Source organism: Choloepus didactylus, chromosome 8 (genome assembly GCF_015220235.1).
Source record: "Choloepus didactylus isolate mChoDid1 chromosome 8, mChoDid1.pri, whole genome shotgun sequence".
Classification (NCBI taxonomy): domain Eukaryota; kingdom Metazoa; phylum Chordata; class Mammalia; order Pilosa; family Megalonychidae; genus Choloepus; species Choloepus didactylus.
In genome coordinates this window covers 46,357,193-46,382,577 of record NC_051314.1, presented here as the reverse complement: position 1 = coordinate 46,382,577, position 25,385 = coordinate 46,357,193, and the positions used below count along the sequence as shown (strand labels likewise).

Here is a 25,385-nt window from a genome sequence, read left to right as displayed (position 1 = left end):
TTTGTTACATTATTTAAAGTCAGAAATCCATACAAATGGATTAATAATAATAAATAATAAATAATGGACCTATGAATTTCCAAGACCTTGGTATACTTTCGTATAACCAACAAATGACTATAAAATATTAATATGGTATTGTCATTTTCTCCTTGAACTATAGGTGTGTTATCACTAAATCCCACATGCATAGAAATCATCTAAAAGATAAGTTGAATATTAAAAATTAAAAATAAAATTACTTTGTGTTAAAGAATACAACAGAATTTAAATTTTTGAAGAGCTAATGTCACTGAAAATATAGAATGAATAACATACAGAAAATGTGCCTCAAACTATCACAAATTCAGTGCAGCAAGTGATTTAACGATTTGATGTGTTTATTACAGAATTCAACTAAATAGGCTTGTTTTTTGTTTATTTTTTTCTTCAATAGTTAGGAGGGGGGTTAAAAAAAGGGGAGAGAACATAGTATTTTGGTATAAGTTTCGCTTGCTGTTTCAAAATTACAGTGTAGGGACAGATATGCAAGCATTTTGAAACCTGGATTAATAATTATGTCCATATTTGTCTTTGAAAAACCCACTGATAATTATGACTATACTGTGTTTACTAGAAAGCTATTAAATGTTTAAGCATTTCCTGGGTGCTGATCCAGGATGGGCTTCTTTACATTAATTTGTAATCTAGCGGGTAATGCTCTACTCACTCATATAGTTTTAAGGTATGGAATGATAACTATTTTCTTTACCTTGATATTATCAATTATTTTTACTTAATCTAGATTGAAAGATAAATGATAATATTTCATGAGTAAATGGACTTACTTTATTCTGCATATTAAAGTACTTTCAGAGTATTTTGCTGGATATCTTCCTTTTGCCTCCAAAGCAGCTCTCCAACCATCAACATCCTGCTCTCTGTCCCAGCAGGCTGACTTGTGTCACTGTATCAATGGGCTTCATTGATCTCGTTTATGTTTATGCTGTATCAATTTGGAACCATGCCACAAAAACAGAAGGAGAGAACAGAGATTAAGTTGAAATATTTTTATTTTTCCCTATAGCTTCCTTCCTGGGTGTTCTCTTGGTTTCCTTTCTAGGTAGCTTTCCCTACATGACTGTCTCAATAATCTTCCAACAACCCATTCCTCCACTCGTAACTTCAGGCTAAATGATAGCAATAGTTCCATTTTAGCAGCCTTGGGTTATTGAACTATCCATTTGTGGTTTTCAAACATCTGCCTAAGACATTGTAAATGGACCTTTTAGTAAACTATCCTCAACTTGTCTTACTTTGAGTCTGTCATCTTTTTACTACTGGGATTCTACAACTAAGATGGGCAAAAACAAATAAAACTAGGCTCAATTTCTAATTCTTCAATTTACTATCTCCATGAAAAAATTGTCTATAAATTAGTTATTTGAAAAGTTAATAATATTAATAATCTCCCAACAAGGGTAATTGAGAAAGGAAATAGGAAACAAAACCTATAAATAATAAAAAAGAAACAGAGAATATCACTAGAAATTACACAGATTTTAAAAAAAATAAAGGAATATTAGAAAGAGCGTACTCCAACAATTTAAAAAACTGAAATGTAATGAACATATTACTTAAAATATACAAATTACTAAAGCTATCAAAAATGAAACTTAAAGAACCCAATATGAGTTAAAGAAATTGAATTTATAACTGAAATCTTCCCATAAAGAAAATTCCAGACCCACAGCACTTCATTGATAAATTGAATCAAACCGTTAAAGAAATAAATACCAATTTTACCCAAAGTCTTTCAGAAAATAAAATGTGGAACACATTCCAATTCATTTCACAAGGCCAAAGTTATCATGATAACAATACCAAACAAATGATGAATGTCTAAGCATCAATATATTAAGATACTGAAAAGTCATCTAGTTTTGTTATTGGATAATTCATATCTCTCAAAGAATATGTCCATTTCATCTAAATTTTTGAATGAATTGGACATTGTGATGGTTAGATTCATGTGTCAACTTGGCCAGGTGATAGTACCCAGCTGTCTGGTCAAGCAAACACTGGCCTAACAATTGCTGTGAGGACATTTGTGGCTGGTTAATAAACCAACAGGCTGGTTTATTAAATCATCAGTCAATTGACTGCAGCTGTGACTGATGACTCACCAAAGGGCACGTCTTCCACAATGAGAGAATGCAATTGGCTGGATTTAATCCAATTAATCAGTTGAAGATTTATAAGCGAGACAGACAAAGGACCTTCACTTCTTCTTCAGCTGCCCAGTGAAGCGTTTCCTAAGGAGTTCATCAAAGTTGCCGGTTCGTTCCCTGAGGAGTTCATTGGACATCTTCCTTGGAGTTGACAGTTTGCTGACTGCTCTACAGAATTTGGACTCATGCATACCCACAGTTACGTGAGTCACTTTTACAAATTTTATAGTCAGAGACATCTCTCATTGATTCTGTTTCCCTAGAGAACCCTAACTAATAGAGACATTTTGGAGGGTACTTCCACATTATAAAATAAAGATTGAGTCACATTCAACAGAAGGGAACCTTTATTCATTGCAAAAGAGGAAGAAGAAAAAGGAGGAGGATGAGAAGGAGGAAGGTAGAAAAGGCCAAAACAAGCCCAGAAAGTTAGTACAAAGGATTCCTTACATGAATTTGTTATTGGTTCAGTTTAAAGAATTATGGACAGAAAACATAAACAAATTGGCAGGGGACAATCAAGGATTCAGGACTACACTTAAATAAAATTACAGGTGATCAAATGCATAATCATATTAAATAATAATAAATGGCCAAGTAGGGTTAATTACAGGAAGGCAAGGGGAGATCAATATAAGCAAATTCATCAAGAGAATTAACTGTATTTTTAAAACACATAAGAGAAACACAGCATCATCACAATGATCACCCAAAAGCATTTTATATAGTTTGATACCTATGAGTAATAAAACTATATTGAAATCATTTTTTAAGACAATTGTAAGAAAATAGCCAAGAAAAATTAAATAAAAGCATAATGACACAGCTTTATCCTTCCAAATACTAAAAGTATAAAGTTATAATAATTAAGGCAATAGGTCAATCCATAAAATATAAAGATATTAATGGAACATGACTTTAATCTGGTACAAGAATATATCTAAGTTTATATGAAAATTTGATTTATACACAAATTTGCATTTTGCAAAAATAAATTATACCCATATCTTGCACCTTAAATCAAAATAAAATTAAAAGTAAACAGACATCAAAACCATAAAATGACCAAATATATTTTAGGAAAAAATATTAAAAAAAACATTATTTCTATAAATCTAGAATTTTGAACTTGGTAGAAAATTAGAAAATGATCAATAAACATTTGACTAATATTATTAAAAAAAACATGCTGTTAATCTATTTCCATTGTATAAAAAACACAAATAAATGACAAATGCCAAACTATGAAAAAATTTTCAACTTATATACTAAGAAGTAGGTACCTTTCACTGTACATACACACTAAAAGACAAAGATATGATATAAAGATTTAGATATAAAGATATAGATGATATAGATATAAGTATATATATACACACACTAAAAGAATTAATTAAAAACATAAAGAAAAATAAATGGTTAAATAAATGGCTCATAGACATGAAAAATGCTCTAAATGGAGAAATATTAACAGAAGTAAATGATGACAGTAACAAATTCTGTAATTAAAACAAAAATTAAATGATGTTTTTACATTATTCCACCAGATTTATGTGTACTTTCATGCAAGTTTTGTGAAAAATTCTTTATTCCCCTAAATTTTTTAAAATTCTTTTAAAAAGACAATAATACAAAACAATAAGTATGGCTGCATAGATCTAAAAAAGAAAAAAATTAAAATGACTGAAGAAGTTTTGGGTTTGAAAAATTATGAGTCAAACCATCACCATAAAATCACTGAATTCTTAGCATATCACATTGTCAGTTTCTTGGATGAAAATTTGTTATTAAAAAATGGAAGTGCAGGACACTGCTGTTCTTAAGAGCCTAGGCTCAGGGGCAGACTGCTTTAGCTCAAATCTCAGCTCCATCATTTAGCAGCTATGTGATTTTGCGTGGGTTACTTCATCTTACTGTGTCTCAGTTTCTTCATCTAAAAGGAAGCTTAATAATAAGACTTAATTTAGGGATTAAATGAGTATTTTAACATATGTGCACATATGTATGTACACATATGTACTCAGATACAAAATAACAGAACAGTTTTTGCATATAGCAGCACTTCAGAAGCATCGACCATTGTTAATAAAAATTAGTCATATTAGATATTAATTGTATTTAGAAGCACCCAACTATTTTCTAACAAAACAACGTTTTATGTAAAAATCATTGCACATTGCTACCTGCATTCTAAGTTTAAAAATATTCTTTGTTTTCAAGGAATTCATAACATGAATATTAAAATTGTCTGTATTGTGAAAAATATTTTTTTTCTAAAGTAACAAGGCAGACCCCTGTAGTACACTATAATTTCCTATAATCACAACAAATCTCCAACAATCACCAGAACAATTGAAGGTGGTTTCTTATAATCACCATTATTTAGAATAGAAAATATCTTTTATTTTCATTAAGACGCCTATTTTTTGCACCTTTTTTCTGCAACTTATAATCTTTTAAATTTTCCATCTCATTATTTAGAAATTGCATCCACCTATCTGGAAAAACCCAAAATTTGCCTCTAAAATGAGAAATGGAACTATCCCAAGAATTATAAAAGAAGGAAATATACACATAGACACATAGACACATCAAATATATGCTTACTAAACACTTGGGAAACCATGAAAAAAATGGAAAGAGTGTGTGAAAAGTAGAACAGAATAGAATTTTGGATAGAAAAACAAAAAGAATTCTGAGAAAATACAACCTAAAATGTAGAATTTGTCCATTTCTTTCATCCATTCAGAAATCAACATCAAGCGTCCAATACACAGCTTTCACAGTCTATATCAGAATCTTTTACTGAATATTTCATATATATATATATGTCTAAATGGTTCACATCAAACAGATTTTTTTTTCACAACTACAATCAAGTTCTGAGCAATAGGTGACATTGGTAACTATAATGTATCTTTTCATACCCAAAGTAATTAGGTGTTGTTTCAATAAATTTAAGCATGTTTAGGGTAGAACTGTAACTTTCTTAAAACATTCCTTAAAACAAACTTTATTTAACAAATTAGGTAACCAATATATGTGGTTTAACAAAATATGTAACTTAAAAATGTGAAGTTTATCATCTGCTGTCATATCTAGGGAAATTTTTTGATTAATGGTTGGGGTGTGGAGTGAAGTTAGGGATACAGAGTTATATATTTTGATTTTATCTCCCATTGATGTGCTGAAGCCAGCTTGTATTTCCTTGTGAGTGCTGAAGGGTGTATTTTATTCCAACTCTGTGTTCAGTGACAACATATTAGTAGCTTGAAATTGTCCATGAAAATCAGCAAAACTACAAATTAAGGCATTATTATTATTTTTTCTAAAGAGGTTGTTGTTGCATTTCACTCATATCTCCTCTCAGGATAGAAAAGTGGCCTTACTTCTTTAAGAAAATGAGGAAATTGAGTCTTTTCTTGCAAAAATATGGGTGATTTGGTGTATAAAGAAAGCTATCCATCTATTAGAAGTGTGACTAATGCTCTTTGTACATGTGAGTGCCATCCAGCTCCCCCTGGAGAAACAAAGAATCAAGAAGATAAAAGCTATCAGTACTACAATAAGTACTGTTGTCACAGCCACAAAGAAGAGCTGAGATAGTTAGCTTTTTCCCACCAAATTCAGAGTGAGTAATTCTACTACTTTTCAGAGAAGAAAAATGTGCTGAAAGTGAGAAGGTTTTTGAAGTGGTGGCTTAAAGAAGAGCAGAGTCAATGTCAGCCTTCATCCAAGACCTACAGAAAGAGCCTTGCACTTGGGTGTGGCTCTTCTCTTTGCCAAAAGCTGGCAATAGTCCTGGGATGCCATAGTGAATATTTATGAGCAACCTGCACAATAAAATTTTGAGGCTCTTTATCTCAAGTTAAAGCGGTATGGCACATAAAGAAAAGTTAATTGCAGAAAACAATGTTAGGATGAGATTCTGGTGAGTCTAAGTGAAGGATTTCTTAGGCATTTCACAGAAAAAATATCACCAGAAAGATAAGGGCTGATTTTTTACGTGAAATAAAAACCAAAAAAAAATTCACCTGTAGTAGCAAAATTGGTGAGTGGTGTATCTAATTCCTTTTGCAGGTCAATTCAACTGGTATTTGGCATCTAGTGTCAAAAGTTGACAAGTGGCTGCATAGATATGGGGACACTGACAGAAGAGCAGCATCTGGAATGTTTATCAGAAATCCTTTTCTAATGTGATTGGCTCTACCAGGAATTTAACAGAAGTGGGGACTTCTTGCGACACGGATGTGTTCAATCCTATCCTCCTGAAGGTAAATGGACCTGATCTTTTGCTCTGTTCTTCTTAAAACTTCCCTTTTAAAAGTGCTTCAACTATGATTCTTGAAAAGGGAGTAACTGTGGGAAGAAAATCTCAACAGCAGCTCAATGCTGCAGAGAAGAACTGTATCATTCAGGCCCAGTCACAACACAACACAGTAACTAAAACCAATTATTTTCATAGAGAGAATTTAACACAAAAGATTGTGTATAATTACTAGAAAGAGAGCAAAAGAGAAAAAAAAAAGAAATAGCAAAAATTCAAATCACAAAGTTAATATGGGGACAGTAACTGCAAAGAGCAGTACTACTCTTAGGGAAACAGTTGGCCTTCATCAATCCTAGAAGCTCAGAGCAGAGGCCACACAGCCCTGCACTTAGACTTCTGAGAAGTGTGCACTGCTTAGTTGGTGCTCAATTGGCAAGGGTTAATAAAAAAAAAAAAAGGCGGTGGGGTAGGGGTAGCAAAACTAAAACCTAATTACAACAACTGAAATGAACTTTATTTTTGTCCAATGAAACTTGAAGATCTATTTCTGAAACATAATGATATAAAAAATCAAACAGTAAAAATTTATGGAAGCAGGAATAGATGAGAACAGGCCTACTGCTCTAATCTCAGGCCAAATAAGTAGGGCACAGCATTGTCCAAAGTAGGCAGTGCCCCCAAGGGAAGAAACGAAAGACAGCTTATTAGGAAAATACCTTCAGTGTGTTTCCCACAGGAATCTCATTGAAACCTCTCTGAAAACATGATATGCCAAAATATGTCAGCTTTAAGGATGAAATACACAGACACACTATTTGCCTTTATAAGAAACGATCTATTGATGTGTTAGGGTGGAGGCAAAAGTACACGTGGCAGGACGCCACAGAGTTGCTGATTTTTGCCAGCTGGAGAGATGTAGAAAGTAAATATTTTTCTTACTTTCCATTCTCTCACTCACCACCATACACACCTATAACACGATCCATCATGTAATTCATGCTATTCCTGGGTAGCATCATACCAATAACAGGAGAAAATGTTGATAAGAATGAATCCTTTGACAGATTCAAACTCAGTTGCTTGCTATTCAAACTGCCTGATACCTCACTGTATTCCTCTGGCCCTCACAGATAATATCCTTCTATAAGTCATTGATCTAGAAAAAGTCCTTCATTTAAAGTGGATTCACACTCAAAAAATGAATAAAATAGATACTATAGAAAATTACCAAAAGAAGAAAGTAGGGAAATAAAGATTATTTAAAAAGGAAAACAGACAGTTGAAGAACAACCAAAATATTTTATCATATAGCAAGTAAAGTTTTGACTAAATATTTCTCCATGCATCAAGTAACACAATGAAAAAAAACTAGTCTATATTACAGAAGATTTTAAAGCATGGATACTAGAGTGGAAGGACCATATAACAATAAAGAAAAAGCATAAGCTTATAAAACTTAGGAAAATAAATAAAAGGGAAATAATTAAAATGCCAGAAAAATAAAAGTAAAAGGAAAGAAGGAAGGGAGGAAGGAAGGAAGGAAAACTATTTGAAAGCAGAAAAAAAAGTAGAATTCAACATTTGTCAGAAACAACCCCCAGGGATATGAAATGTCAAAAAGTGGAGGACAGACTGAGCAAATTAAGAAAAAAAAAAAAAAAATGGGGCGGACATTTTAAACATTTAAAATTATATCAGTGAAAGGAAAAGGGGACACAATATAGACTTAAAAATAATCTTAAAAAATAATGCAGATCAATTGAAATTTTAAAAACCATCAAAGATAAAAAGAAAAACATATTTTCTGGAATAAAAATGGACTCAACAGCCTGTTAGATTTTTTTTCTTTATCTCAAAAAGCACTGGAAGTTTAAATAAGTAAAGCTTGTCATGGGAATCCAAGCCAAAAATAAAAACTGTTTTAGGCAAAATTAGGATGTCTTCAGACTTTTTAATGAAGTTATTCAATGTTTGAAAAGAATGATTCAATTTCTACAAAATCCTTAGTGAAAGGAAGGTCCAATAATATTATACTGAACATATTATCCCGAGTCAAATTACTTGTGGTAGATTACTTGCAAAAATGTCTGCAATTACACCACTCTCAGTATCCATGCCCCTTTGCACTAGCCCCCATCAAAAGGAAGACCCTATTTCCCCAATTCTTAAATCTAGGGTAGTCTGCTAAACTCACTTTGGGCAATATGTTGCAGTGGAAGTAATGTGTCGATTTCAAGCTTAGTCTTCATGCATCTTTCTCTCTGTTTCTCTCTCTCCCTTTTCTCTGGGAACCTTGCCACATCCATAAGAAGAGTTTGGGCTGGAATGTTCAGTGATGAGACACCTGTGATTTGCTTATCCCCATGTCCCTTGCCAAGACAATGAGGCACATGGGTGAGGCAATCCTGGGGCACCTGGTCTACAGCTGACTTTTCTGCTGACTGTGGAAGTGTGGTCTCGGCTGAGCTAAAGCTGGAACTTGCTCCTGAGAAGCAAAAACATCCACTTGATCTGTAACTCACAAGCAAGAATAAATGGTTGGATTTTAAGCTAATATGTTTTATAGTGGTTTGTTGTGCATCAGCAAATGACTGATGTATCACTGTTGTGGTAGACATGATATTTTCAAACTTGAAGAACTTGGGAATTTTTCCCCATGATTTCTTTTTATAGAAACTATGAAAGGTACAACTTCATTACTACCATGTAATAAATGGAGAATATACAAAAGTGCTGAATCCATATAAAAGTAGACTCAAAGCCAAAACTATGGAAATAATTTTTCAATGTTTAAACATACACATACACATGCACACACAAACATAAAACATTCACATATAATGGCCAAGGAGTGAGGTGGAAGAGGATAGAAGGATCGTGGTAGATATCTACTGAATTTGTGCCCATCGAATATCACATACCTTCTTCTGGTAAAACTGTGAAGGTGTATGCATATTTTTGACAAAGATCTCCCTTTCTCACTCAGTGTTGTTGAGTGAAGTTAACCGCACTCTTAACTATGGAAGTGAGTCCTAATCAGTTTATATTTATCAGCATATCCCTTGTAAGCACATTATTCAATTTAGATCAGGGTTTCTCAACCTTATACTACTAACATTTTGGGCAGGAAAGTGCTTTGTTGTGGGGACTATCTTGAGCATTGTAGAATGTTAGCAGCATTCCCAGACTTGACATAGTAGATGCTGCTAACACCCTCCTATTTGAGTTGTGACAAAAAAAAAAAAAAAGTCTCCAAATATTGCCACGTATCTTTATGGGGGCAAAACTGTCATGTTTGAAAAATCACTGATTGAAATGAAAGAGATGTCAAGAATTTTTCAATTATAGGAGTAAAGAAACATTCTTGCAGATTAAATCATAGCTAGGTTTCCGAGTCACCAAAGGCCATTTTAAAACCATAGAAAAGTTGGAAAGTATGAATAGCTCAACATAGAAAAAGCAGAAAGGATAAATTGGGAAAGATAAAAATCACATTATTTGAGCACCTGATCCTAATAGTACCTAGGCTATTGTTCTAGTTTGCTAATGCTGCAGAATGCAAAACACCAGAGATGGATTGGCTTTTATAAAAAGGGGGTTTATTTGGCTATACAGTTACAGTCTTAAGGCCATAAAGTGTCCAAGGTAACACATCAGTAATCAGGTACCTTCACTGGAGGATGGCAAATGGTGTCCGGAAAACCTCTGTTAGCTGGGAAGGCACGTGGCTGGCGTCTGCTCCAAAGTTCTGGTTTCAAAAATGGCTTTCTCCCAGGACTTTCCTCTCTAGCAAGCTTGCTCTTCTTCAAAACGTCACTCACAGCTGCACTCTGTTCAGTCTTTTTGAGTCAGCATGTTTTATATGGCTCCACTGATCAAGGCCCACCCTGAATGGGTGGAGTCATGCCTCCATGGGAGTATCCCACCGAAGTCACCACCCACAGCTGGGTGGGGCACATTCCAAGCAAATCTAATCAGCACCAAAAGTCTGTCCCACAAGACCACAAAGATAATGGCATTTGGGGGACAAAATGCATTCAAACCGGCACAGCTATTAACCCCAATAAAGTCAGTCTGGTTCATATTTTCTGTTTTTTGCAGCAGGAGAGCCAACACAAAAGGATAGTTAAGTAGGAGGTAATATAATACAATGTTCTCTCACGTTTCATATTTAGACTATAGTTATTCTTTTTAAATGATGCATCAAGTAACAGTGTATAAAATTTAAATGTTTAAGGGCATCTGATAATGAAATAATAATATGTATTTCAAATTCTAGTAGTAGAAAACAGAATGGGTGATTGGAGAGATGTCATTATAGCAATTTCCTCATAGTTCATAGTGGGAAATCAGTCATTAGTTGTGAAGAAAAAACAAAAAATAAATGTAACCACTGCAACATAAAATGGAATATAAGCTTCCAAATTATTAGAAAGGGACAACAGCATTAAAAACCAACATATATCGTATTATGAAAATTTACAGAAGCATCTAAATAGAGTACTTAATTTAAATATAATGATATAATGAAGATGCACTCATCACTTCATCAGGAAATTTTAAGTTTAAAATTCATCTATAAAAAGATGATTCTGAGATTGGCTCACCAAGCAAAAGTAAATAATATACTACATATAAGAGTTATACAATAAACAAATTATGTCGTTGTGGTTCACTGTGAAATTGTTTCAATTTCTTGCCCCACTTCTCCCCTTTAAGATAATACATGTTTCTGGCTGTTGTCCTGTGACTTACAGTGACTTCGCTGGGAGAGGGGTTTACTTCCCCTTCCCAGTGACTTCAGCCTTGGTCATGTGACCTGCTTTGATCAATTGAATGTGAAGGGCCATAACAATACTCCTATTCAGAGCAACAACCTTAAGGAACATAGTGATTCCAGACTCTAGTTCCTCTTTTCCCCTACTGCCTCTGTGGAAAAGGAACTATGCAGGGCAGATAAACATAGCTCCTTTAGATGGATCTTAGAACAGAGAAGACCTTTGGAAGTACAGCTTAATCCAATCTAAAGCAACCTGCAGTCAAATTCAATGTGAACGAGAGAGAAACATTTGCCATGGAAAATCATTGAGATACTGAGCTTATGCTATTGCACCAAGATTTAGTGAAAGCTGTCTAATGCAAAATCTGATACTGTAACAATACACCTAAAATGTGAGCCAATGACTTAAGGGATAAGTAGAGGATATAGAAAATTTTATTAGAGGTGACTATTGGACTGGAATAATAGTGAATCGTGTTCTGAAGTGTCTAGATCAGATAGTTCCTTAATGCCCACAATAAGCAGATTTGATTTTATTCCATATATAGTAGGGAGTCATTGTAAAGTTTTAAGCAGGAGAATAAGCTCTGATTTACCTTTAAAAAAATATGCTGTGTTGAGTACATACTGTGGGTATGGCAGACTTTTTGTACTTTAGTAGCCGAGAAAAAAGTTCCAGGTATTAGCAGTGGATGCAAAGAGAAAGAGAGGGTTTAGGAGTATTAATAGAGCAGTCGGAATTTTTAAAAAACTGGATTGGATTTAGGAGTGAGAGAGGGAAATTAAGGACTACTTATATTTTAATGGTCTGGATGGTGTCCCATGTACTGAAATCAAGATAGCTGGGAAAAGAATAGAGTTTGGTATGTTTGCCATGTAAAGTTTATGATATCATTAAGAAATGATATATCCAATTTATGTATCAAAGGGCAGGCAGGAGATAAAATCATGATGAATAGAGAAGAGGAGAAAGGTCAAAGCTATGGAGCTTCCCAGTATGTAGAAGTTGAGAAGAGAAGGAGAAATCAGCAAAAGAGACTAACAAAGTGAAGCCACTAGAGTGGAAGAAATAAAAGAAAATGTGGTACTTAGGAAAAAAGGTCAGGAAACCTAAGAATAAAGGAGTATCCAACTGCTGTTGAAAATGTGAATGATATGGAATAGAGGATTTGGCATGGGGAAAGACAATACATAATTTGTTGAAATCCTTGTCAACAGCAATTTCAAATATGAAAAAAGAAATTAAACGAGACTGAATTCAAATGGGAAGAACCAAATGAGAAAAGAGAAATTTGAGGGACTGAGTATTTTTGTATTGAATATCATAGAATCACATTAATAAAATAAAATTAATAGAATGTAGCTTGCATTTAATACAAAGTTAAACATATGCATAAAGGAAGCAGGAGATTTTAATTTATTTGTCTTAACTCATGAGAGATGGAATAGACAAATCAATATTAAGTAAAAAAAAAAGACCTATCAAATAAAATTAATAAAAAAGAGCTAGCATGTTAATATGCAATTATTTGAATTATAGTTCCTATCAGATAATATATGCTGTTTGGTGTGCCAATAGAATATTAAATAAATGGCAATGTCATACACTATGCCACTTAAGAAATTTAATATATCTCAGAATGAAAATGCTGTGGGAGAAGTTCTGGGATTACAAATCAATAAAACTACAGATTCATAACAAAATAACAAAGAAATAAACAAGCAAAATTGTGGTATTCTAGAAATCACTTAACTCAGTTGAGAAAATCAAACCTAGATTATAGAATATGTGTATGTGTGTGTGTGTGTGCATGCTTGCGGTGGTGAAAAGAGTGTTCCACCTATATATTAGCTCATTCAATTTTCTTAAAAACCTAGGAGATGTGTTTTATCTCTGCTTAACTAATTAGGATACTGGGATTCAGAGAGGTCAATTAAGGTCCACAGTCAGAACTGAGGTATTAAGGAGTGAAGTATTTGAACCCCTCTCTGTTTGACCTCAGAGCTTGCCCTCTTAATAATAGGACATTTAGGAAAAAAAAAATTGGAAAAAATTATTTTCAGGTGTTTTACAAGTAATTCTTATCTTTCAGAAACCAAAAGTTTTAACCATAACACAATCATGATGTTCAATACCATATTATACTACAAAACACACTTGTTTCTTTAAAAATAAGTAAAACAAATATCAGATACATTTGAATATAACAATTTCATGCAAACAGAAAATTTAATGACATCAAAAACCAGCTTTAGAGTTTCTATCAGGTAAGTAATTGATACCTTTGTTGTTAAGATGCAGTATATTTTAGAGGGCATTATATAATGACAAAACACTTAAAGGAAATTCTGGTTCTTCATGTTCCAGAATGGCTCAACTAAGTGAAAACGTGAATAACCCACTTGTTTGATTCACTCATATAATTGTAAGACAGGCCCATAGTTGTAACTGTTATAACCTTTTTTATTCTTAAGTAAGTTTTTTTTTCTTATTCTCTATAACATTAATTTCAATAAACGCATGTCTTACAATTCTTTCCTCAGTTATTGGGATAATTTCATTTGGGAAAATTTCATCTGATAAGAAATTTCTAAGATCATGGAAATTAAAAAGAGAAAATCACAACCTTTATTTTAACACACCCATCAAAAATTTGGATTTTAAATTAAATTAGTTAAATCATTTTATAGACACAGCTTCCATCCATCCTATGGCAACTGATATATTTTCTACTCATAGATCAGTTGCCATCTCGAAATTAACACTGATGTGAGTTCAGGGTTTTGCTGCTAAACATGTGAGGAAAGAAAGTTGGAAGAAATCTTCTGGAATTCCTCTACAACTTTCCTTAACCCTTCTGATATCCTGTGTGATTCAAGGTCTTTTATTGATTTTCAGAGCCTTCTCAGACTGACATTTGAATAGTGTTCATGTGACGCTCCTGCAAACATATAAACCATTTGATATAAATCAGGGGCCTTGATTATATACCCCTAGCACTAATCTAAATTTGTCTCTGAATTTCTTAGTATCCTTTACAGACATTGGAAAGCCTTTAATACTGAATCTCAGTTCAGACCAAGACCAAAGCTTAAAGTCAACTACAAGGGGCTTGGCCTGTTCTGAAGTGGTGTTAACTTTAAAATGCAATATAGCCTCAAGAATTTCTGACCCACAAGAGAGGAAGAAACGTGGTTCAAAAGGATGGATAAGGGCATGTGGTGAAATGAAGGAGGAGTAACAGGAATAGTAAGATACAAGTCAATTGGGTTCAAACTTCCCATAAAGATAAAAAATATAGACCATTAGATGCTTGGAATTTTGATTCCATTTATTTCTAATATACTTTGCAAGAAAACAATTTTGTTCGTATTGAAATTTCCCCAAGGTAGGTACTGTAATTCTAAATCATCCTTGGTGAAATTAGGCCATATAGAAAGACAAAGTCATGAATTACATAGAATGAAAATGCATGTAAGTAACAAGAGTCTGGCCTGGAATGGACTTACATTAAAATAAACCTATAAAAATTTGTTAATAATTGATCAAACATGTTTCTGTGTACCTTATATCTCAGTCCCTCAAACTAATGGTAGTAATCACCAACTGAAGAACTAACAAATTTATAATATCCACATGCTGGAAGGTTTGGATACAATATGTCCTCCAGTAATTTTCTTAGACAAAGCATAAAACACTGAGGAAAGTTCTCAGAAGTTTTTGATCAATGCTGAAGGCAAAACATTTCTTATAAGGAAACCAGTCTAAGAACATTTGTTAATTATTCTTCAGGGCCAGTTTGAGAGATGAAATTATTAGATCTAGCCAACAGAAAGAGATGAGGATATATGTGAGATTGACAGATAGAAATTAAAGCTAAGACACAGTATGGAAGTTATTTCAACATCACAATGGAGAGATCCCTGAGCAGAAGGATGAAGGAGCATCACGGGAGCATGCTCGTTCCAAGTCAAGGGGGTCTTGTAGCATGGGACTGAAGGGATTTGGCTTGAAGCTGAATGTATCTCTAAGACTGTCAAATTCTTCCATGGAGACTACTGGGAAAAAAAAATCTGTTGGTCAACGAAAACTGAGTTTGTTAGATTTGTTGTAGCATGTAAGATCACTATCTTGACAAGGTCTTAGTAGTACCTAAAAAGGGAGCAATTAGGGAACAGTATTTATAAGTTTGAAATTTTTGAGCAAAATTGTTTAAGGTGTGCATTTCAACAGATAAATTTTGAACTGGGATAAATTCATGGCATAGTAATATAAGATAGGAGGACATAGTAAAATGTGGTTCTTGAGATGAATTTTGATAAGCAAAATGTTGTCTTATTAGCAAGCTATTTATTCAGGTGATATTTAATGTAAACTAAATTAAAAATAAACCCCCTACCTTCCAAAAGATATAAGAAAATTAAATTGATAAATAAGCAACTTTATAGATATATGAGAAACATATATCTCATTAACTCTGAGGATGGGCTCTCACTCCCCAGTACACACTAAACTGAGATCACCATTATCATTATGTTCCTTTATGGAATTTTTTACATGTATGCTTTGAAAATCTCTCCTGAACCTGACACCTTTTCACTTGAATTTTTTTCTATTATGGTTGTAGTTGACATAATTTCTTTTTTTTTTTCTTTCTGGGAACTTTCCCTCTACTCCTAGGGTTGATGTAGCTAGAGTGGAAGCTGGCATATTTGAACAAAATTACTTGCCTGCTAGCAGGTGTTTGGAACTCACCAAAGACAGGTGTGCTAGTTTGAATCTATTATGTACCCCACAAAAGACATGTTCTTTAACGTAATCTTGTGGGGACAGACACTTGGAGATGCTAGGAAAGCAGATAGAAGGATGTTTGAGATGCTAAGCTAAGAGATGAAGCCTAGAGTTTGCCATGGAGAAGATAAGAGAGAACCCACAGATGCTTAGAGAGAAATGCCCTGGGAGAACAAGCAAGGATGCACAGAGGCTGAGGGAGAGAGAGAAGCTAAGAGAGACAGAAGCCTAGAGACATTTTGGAAGAGCCATTTTGAAACCAGAACCCAAGAACAAAGGACCAGCAGACACCAGCCATGTGCCTTCCAAGTTGACAGAGGTGTTCTGGACACTATCGGCCTTTCTTCAAGGGAGGTACCCTCTTGTTAATGCCTTAGTTTGGACACTCTTATGGCCTTAGAGCTATAAATTTGTAACCTAATAAATTCCCTTTATAAAAACCAATTCATTTCTGGTATTTTGCATAATGGCAGCTTTAGCAAACTAGAACAGGTAAGCCTCTTTTCTAGGAATTTGCCCCTGAGAAATAAATTCTTACCTGAGGATTGATACAAACATTTGAGCACTTCTAGTAGCCACATTTGTGTTTGCATTATGGGTCAGAAAATCAGAGGAAGTGTTGAGCTGCAGAAAGAAAAGGGAGAATAAAGCAGTTATTCATTTAGCAACAAAGAAAAAGAGGAAAAGTATTGCTGGTATAAGGGCTGCCTGCATAATTTGTGGGGCCTAGTGAAAATGAATATATGGGGCCCTCTGTTCAAAATATAGGAAAAGAGAGCTGGGGGAGAACAGCCATGGGCCACACCTCCTTACATCAGTCTGGAGTTACAGGCTGACAGGCACCACCTGCTGGGCAGAAAAGCACAGTGACCTGAGGCCTCACAAGATGTACCAATTTTCTAAGACACACTCTCAGGGAAACCAATACTGAATAGTTCTTTCCTCTGGGACCTGATCCCATTTTGGTCTGGGACAACCTGATTAGGGTAACTAAGGAAACCATGCCTAGACAACAGAAAACTACAACCTACACTAAGAGAAATGAAGTTACTGCCCAGTCAAAGGAACAAACTTACACCTCAACTGAGATACAGGAACTCAAACAAGTAATACTAAGTCAATTCAAAAAGTTTAGGGAGGATATGGCAAAAGAGATGGACCATTTAATGCAAACACTGGGCATACATAAGGTAGAAATTGAAAGTTCAAAAAACCAACTGGCTAAATCTATGGAAATGAAAGGCAAAACACAAGAGATGAAAGACAGAGTGGAAACATACAACAGCAGAACTCAAAAGGCAGAAGAAGACACTCAGGAACTGGAGAACAAGGCACCTGAAAGGCTACACACAAAAGAACAGATAGAGAAAAGAATGGAAAAATATGAGCAACGTCTCCGGGAACTTAAGGACAAAACGAAAATCAGGAGTATACGTGTCATTGGTGTCCCTGAAGGAGAAAAGAAGGGAAAAGGGGCAGAAGCAATAAAAGAGGAAATAATCAATGAAAATTTCCCATCTCTTATGAAAGACGTAAAATTACGGATCCAAGCAGCGCAGCGTACCCCAAACAAACTAAATCTGAATAGGCCCATGACAAAACACTTAATCAGATTACCAAATGTCAAAGATAAGGAGAAAACACTAAAAGCAGCAGGAGAAAAGCGATCCATCACATACAAAGGAAGCTCAATAGGACTCTGCGGATTTCTCAGAAGAAACCGTGGAGGCAAGAAGGAAGTGGGATGATATATTTAAGATACTGAAGGAGAAAAATCACCAACCAAGAATCCTATATCTGGCAAAACTGTCCTCCAAATATGAGGGAGAGCTTAAAATATTCTCAAACAGAAAATGACAGAGTTTGTGAACAAGATACCTGCTTTACAGGAAACACTAAAGGAAGCACTGCTGACAGGAAAAGACAGGAGAGGTTTGGAAAACAATTTTGGGAGATAGCAGCACAGTAATGTAAGTACACTGAACAAAGATGACTGTGAGTATGGTTGAAAGAGGAAGGTTGGGACCATGTGGGACACCAGAACAAAAGACAAATGATAAAGACTGGGACTGTGTAACTCAGGGAAACCTAGGATGCTCAACAATTGTAATAAAAAAGTACAAATATGTTTTTACATGAGGTAGAACAAATGAATGTCAACATTGCAAGGTGTTAAAAATAGGGTGTGATTGGGGGGAAAATACAATCAATGCAAACTAGAGACTATAATTAATGGAAAAATTGTGTTATGCTTCTTTTAATATAACAAAGGCAATATACCAAAACTAAATGCATGTGGTGGTGGGGAAAATAGGGAAAGGATATAGGAATCCTGACATTGGTGATGTTGTCTATTTTACTTTACGCTTTTGTTGCTTTCTAGCTGTCATGTTGTTGTTGTTGTTTTATGTCTCTCTCTCTTTCTTTTTTCTTTTTCTTTTGTCTCTCTGCCTTCTTTGACTCTTCCTCCTCTTTAGGGAAGAAATGGAGATGTCCTTATAGATAGTGGCGATGGTGCTGAATACGTAAATACATGACTATACAGGGAACCAACAATTGTTTACTTAGGACAGAATGTATGGTGTGTGAACAAACCATCTTAAAAGAAAGGGTTTGATGAAGAATCCTTGAGGGCACTATATAGAGTGAAACAAGACAGACACATAAAGGCAAATATTGCAGGATCTCACTGATATGAACTAATTATAGTATGTAAACTCGTAGACATGAAATATAAGTTACGAGGTATAGAATGAGGCTAAAGAAGGGGAAATGTTTGCTTGTCATGAGCAGAATGTTCAACTAGGGTGAATTTAAATGTTTGAAAATGGACAGGGGTGATGGTAGCATGTTGTGAGAATAACTAACAGTGCTGAAAGGTGTGTGAAGTTGGCGGAAAGGGTAAGCTCAGACTCAAGTACGTCACCAGAAGGAATACTGGAGGTTAAAAGATGGGAATGTATAAAACAGTGAATCTTGTGGTGGACAATGTCTGTGATTAACCATACGAATATTAGAAATTTCTCACAAACTAAAACAAATGTATGACACTATAACTAGAAGTTAATAATAGAAAGGCATATAGGAAAAAAATATATATCTATTGCAAACTATATACTACAATTAGTAGTATTTTAACATTCGTTCATCAGCAGTAACAAATGTACTATACCAAAACTATAAATCAATAATGGAGGGAGGGTTGGTTAGGGGTATAGGAGGATTTGAGTCTCCTTTTTTTGCCTTTGTTTCTTTTCTGGAGTAATGAAAATGTTCTAAAAATTGAAAAAAAGTTAATTGTGGTGATGGATGCACAGCTGTATGATGGTATCATGGGCAATTGATTGTACACTTTGGATCTTTGGATAGTTGCATGGTATGTGAACAATCCCAATTTTATATATATATATAAAAAATAAAATTTAAAAAAAAAGTTTTAAAAAATGTAGAAAAAAGTGGTGTTGTTAAAGGTACTGAAATATAAAACCTTTTTCCTTTTTTTCTATGGTCTTTTTATTTGCTGTTTGATGTTGTGTTTCCTTGAGAAGGAGGACACTTACAGGACAAATGCAGACCCTCAGAAGCACCCACTGATAGGTGCACACTCTGGGATCTTCTTCCTGTCAGTCATTAGACCAAAGTGCTGGAACCTAGTCAGGAGAAAGAAAAGCAATCTGCCCTTCCCACAAGCCCATCGCCCCAACCCGCGGCAATGGGAGACCTCCAAGGGCTTTCAGCCACCCTGCCTAGACACACTGGGAATGCATTACAGGCTCTATACCTTGTCCTCCAACCCACAGAGTTGCCTGCTGAATGTGCCATGACTTCGTCCCTGGTGCAGAAACAGATGCTGGCATGCAGCATTCCTGACTCTGCCCTGTTCCCAGTTACCCGTAGTAGAGGAAGCAATAGCACAGCCACGAAGGCTTCCATGGGGGAGATCAGGGACTGGCTGGGTTGTCCAGAGGCCAGACGACAGGGGAAAGGGCAGCCTGGGAAGTGTGAGGGCTTGAGAGATGGGGTCGTGCGTGAACCTAGATTCCAAGTCCTTAGGGCATGCTCTATTGCTTCATTGGATTTCCCTTACAAAATGCTATTTCAAAGACAAAAGATTTTGAGAATTTCCAGACAACAGCCAAGAACATTTAACCTCATGCAGGAGCCCTTCAGAGTTAGAGACTGTGTGACTTCAGTGGTCGCTTGCTTGTGAAGCTACCAATACCCTGTAGGTAGTGTAGCCCCTGGTTTTAATTTGTTCCCAAGTCCAGGCTTTATTCATGTTATGGGTTTTGGGAGACAGCCATATCTTCTTATAATACACTTTTGTTTTGTTTTGTTTTGTTTTGCAGAAGATACCCAGAGTGAAAAATCACTTATTTTTTTAATTAAGAAACCCACCTACTTCAATGTCTTATTTCTCTCCCATTCCCTTCTACTTGTTTTCTATTGTATATCTCTTATCTTCCTCCCTTCCCATAATTTTCCTGTCATTATCATTTATATCTTTAATTCTAGAACTCATTTTGGGACATATCATCATGAAACACCTACTAGGGCCCCAGCTCTGAGCCTATGAGAGAAATAATGTTCCATTAGAGAGGCACCCTCCTCCTTGAACTCATGATATTGTAGTGTCTTTTCATGTTGATGGAGCAAAATAACCAACTAGCTTTAAAACCAATTTGAGCTATTCTCTTGGTTAAAAAATCACAAATGCAGTAGTAGCATTTTAATTGAAATGACTTAGAAGCCCTAAGTATAAATAATCCACTAGACTCAAAGAAACATAATAGTAAATAATTTGTTGCAGTTGTTTACCTTTGAGTATATGAATGGGAAAATGAGAAAATAATGGTAAACAACAGGAAAAAATTGCATTTATATTCTTACCAAAGGGAAAAATATCAGACCTGAAAAATCTGTGGGTATAAAATGATCTTTCTCTACGAATAGTGTCTGTTTTTTATGTTTAATTCTTATCTGAAATTTCTCCAAATAAATGGCATTAATATTCAAAGTGCTGAGGCCTATCATAGTGTTTGGAACATTAATTTGAAACAAAAATCTTATACTACAGAATACATTCTCCATTCTTTAATTCCCAAAGTATCCACAATGCTACTTCAGTTGAGGCTTATCCAATAAAGGCAGCTTCTGTTAGCAAGTTAGCATTCATCAAAAATGGTGGCTTTTAGATGAACATTTAGTGATAACATAGTAGAGTAGTGTTTGTAGACAAAAAAAATCACTGCTGTAAGTTTCACAAGTCCTAAAACACTTCTCCTGGTACTAAAGAAATACAAATATGGATGTTCTCTCTGACCTAGAGGAAGACTGTGGAAAGATAACGCAAACAACTAAAAAATCCAAGAAAGAATTGTTTCTAATGCAACAATTGCATATTCTTTTTAAACATCAAGTGATTTTTGTGTGGTTCAAATATTTTAATTAAACGATTCAAATATTTAAAGTAAATGATTATATGGTGCTTTTGCAGAGAAACCAGAAATGTATTTTCAGGATAAAATGGCATTTTTAGATATAATTTCCCCATTTTAAAGCATTTGTTTCAGTCACTCAACCTTCTTTACTTCTGAGAATGATACAGAATTAAGGTTGATTATGTTTCAGTTCTTAGTACACAGTATGTACACTGGCTGTAATTTCAAAACAATTGAGGGTACTTCCAAAATTACTCAAAAAAAGTTGTGCACTTTGGATTGTTGTACCTACCAGAAATGATAAAATCAAATTAAATAATTTTAGTGCTTACTACAAGAGAAGGAAAAAAACACACCAAAAATACTAAATATTTCATTAATTACAATAAGGTTGATGTTATATGCTTCGGGCATTTTGACATTAGCTTACACTTTTCTTTTTAAATTAAATTATTTGAGAACAGCATTCTTTTTGGTTTTAATCAGCTCTGGTATGTTCATACACACACAAACACATAGACACTGGCTATAATGACCCTGCCAAAACTACAGCAAACTAATTTTTTATAGTTCTGCTCTCGGAGCAAGATTGGAAAAAACAATGTCACTACATAACCTTCATAAAAAACTATTATCTATTTAGTTTCCAAGTCATGCTCATGTTGTGACATTTATGCATGTAATTCCTTTTTATGGAAGAGTTTTATATGACTCAGTAGATTACAATACTTAACTCACTGCTTTTATTTATCACTTAACTGATATTATTGTAAAAACAGAGAACACCTGTTCACCTTCCTTTGCACAACTTTCTAAATGTAATTGGCTTCTTTTAACTCCCTCTGTGTGATATTTGATGCCCAGCCATATTTTATTCATGTTAAAATGAGTAAATAAATTATATTATACACTTGTCCAAAAACACTTGAAATGGAGACAGCTGAGACTTAGGAGATAAGGCAATACCTTTAATGAATTTTTCTTTACTAACTCAAACTGAATATTTCCTAAAAGTTCTTGTAAATGTTCCACCAACATTTAAAAGGTAGTTTTTTAAAAATGATTCACAACAATGACAGAACAATTATGAAACACACTTCTAGCCAATGTTCAAAATTCTCCATATTACAGATTTTGATACCTTGACCCACAATGTGTCTTTCTGGTAAGCAATGATTCCTTCAAGATAAAAAACATCTGCTTAGAGGGTATTAACTTTTCTTTCTGTTTGAATTTGGAAAATATCCCAGACAGATTTTCACAGCATGATAAACTATAGTTAAATAAATCTAGTTAGGAGACTGCTGAATTTTGTGTAGAAAGTCAAGTTAAAAAAAATCATTTAAAAGTCAATATTTTTTATTTAGCATTTAAAACTGCTCAACTTTTTCACTCAATGCCCCATCTATCCACAACATACAGACTTACTCATCAGGAGAAAAATTCTATTTGTTTTTATAAAAATGGGAAGGATGTTTCTGTAAAGAGGCAGAGCTCTTTTCTGGATATGTGTGAGTTAATGCAGAAAAGTTTTCTGTCATTGTGTATAGAAATCAGCAAGTATTATATTATCCCACTGTGTTGTCACCCTGGGTATAGTATGCTATAACAAATGGATAACAGTAAACACTTAGAGTTCTTGGCTTCAGATAAATCTTGGCAAGGCCTCTTCAATTTTAAAGAACAAATGGGTTCAATATATGCAAACTTACCTGTGACTAGGAGTAAATCTTTAGGACTCAGTGAGGAATTGCTCAACGATTCTACACCGGTTTGCACTTATTCATCTAGTCATCATTCAGCATAGGGTTTATGACATTAAAAGTGCTTAATAAATATGTGCTATAGAAAACAATATGGGACATTTACAACAAAGTGTAATCAATAAAAGTATACTGATTCTCAAAACTATGTCAACAAAGTATATGTATGTCCCTCTGTGTGTAGGTGGGTTGGAGTGTCAGTGGATGTTTGAGAAGATAAGAGTCCTACACTCAAGGGGTACATCATATATTGGAAATATAGAAAAATACCATGATTCATTAATTCTAGGATGCCTGGTTTTCACACTGTAATATCCCTAAAATTAGGAAATGTCTTACAATCAATAATGCCTTACAATCCCAGTTTGTCAAGGTGTCATCGTGTGCACATTTGTGAGATTTGATGGTAAGATCAAGAAAGCTCCAGCAGCAAAACTAAATAAAGATTTAATTAAAAAAAATAAACCAAATACCTAATGCATTAATGCACTTTTGTGAAATTTCCAAGGGAGAGAACTTACTTGACATCAGGTGCTTTTCACTGCTGATCTTTTCTCTGGAATAATATTTTAAGCAACACATTTTGCAAAATGCTTTAGCTGCATTTATGTTTTCTTAAATTATTTTTTAAAACACCATGTAATGTCATGCCTCTCTACATGTTGCATAGAAACCCCTCTTTACACTTATCCTACTCAGAAAATTTCATAAATCCTTCGAGGCTCAGTTCCATTGTCACTTTTTCAAATATTTCCTGACTTCCACAGGTCATGCTATTATGGTACCCATTAAAGTATACATTAGAATTAGATTATATCTTATTTTTATTAAAGTGATTTAGAAAAATAGCACTGTTGAATAGATTGCAAGGTAAAATTTGAAATATGTTTAATGTTAATCATATGAAAGCTTATCACCAGGTATATACAGCAGCTCAAAATAGAGCATATTTTACTGAAATTTTATAATAAAGAACTTCAATCTTACTGATTCTATTGTTTCATTTCTCTATGAGGATTAAGTGCAGAGGGCATTAGAATCATGTACAACAAGGGGATTTATTTTGGTGTGGCCAGATGCCCTAGGCATGTATTTTCATTTCATTTAAGTATGAAGTTAACTTGGGTAGTGCTGTTAAGGACACAGGAGAAGAAACATGACCTCACTGCAATATAAGATCATTCATGCTGTTCAACTCTGTTCAACACTAGCAAGAACTCAAGGGATTGTTTTAAGCTAGAGATGTAATTGGTAGGTCAATGCATTTTTTATTTCTCCCTGTTTTCCATATGATGTATGACTCTTTGGACATTTTTCTTTTATTTGTTCCACAGAAATAAAATGGAAAGTCCATTCACATTCCTAGGGAATAGTACAGCTGCAAGCCTCCATTAGTTGGCTGACATACTTTTTTTTTTAGCAGGAGCAACAATAGCAGCAGCAGCTGGATCCTTGGCTGTCTGCACTATGGAAAGTGACTGGCCTGAACACTGCTTACTTACATTGGCGTCCATTGACTTTCCTAAGGATCAGTCAGTTGGGGGCTCTCTGGAGAACCTGCCCAGCTGGATAGCATACTTTTTTTAGCTCTGTCATTGTCAAGAATTTGTCCAAGTTTTTATGTCTTAGAATATAATCTTGTTCAAATTTCTGATGATTTCTTCCACATGTAAGACCCTTTCTACAATATAGAACAAAGACCAAAAGCATTCAAGTAGAGGCAAAAAGGGAAGGTTCAAAAGATTCATTGGCTGGCTCACATTTTGATGAATAATTGAGCTAAAAATTTCACCATGTGATACCAAATTCATTTCTTAATGTGCTAGATTAAAAACAAGTTCTACCAAAACAAAAGAAACCTTTGAGATGACAGCTCTATCACACAGCTGAAAAAATTAACGACTTTAACATAAAGTTGTATTTAAAGATACTGAAAAGAAAGAACATAAATTGACACCAACAAATGAGCAGAACATTTACACAGTAAGAAAATAACCTTCTCTTAGATGTATAGACCTAATTTGCAGGGGTTAACCACCTAATGAAGATATATGGTATATCAGTGTTAGATGAGTCTTTGAGAGCTATATTAAACATTAACTTTGTGATGCTTAAGTCCTTTCTAAATG

The 25,385-nt window shown here is 34.4% G+C and overlaps 1 long non-coding RNA gene across 1 annotated transcript in view; it reads right to left on the bottom strand.

The window, feature by feature from the left end:
• Nucleotides 1-840: 840 nt before the first annotated feature.
• LOC119543485 overlaps nt 841-25,385 on the bottom strand; it is a 251,536-nt gene continuing 226,991 nt past the window's right edge. Inside the window, exons 3-4 of the long non-coding RNA XR_005218596.1 lie at nt 16,591-16,676; nt 841-985 (exon numbers count right to left, since the gene is read on the bottom strand). This is a non-coding gene — a long non-coding RNA (uncharacterized LOC119543485). The remainder of the gene's footprint in view (nt 986-16,590; nt 16,677-25,385) is intronic.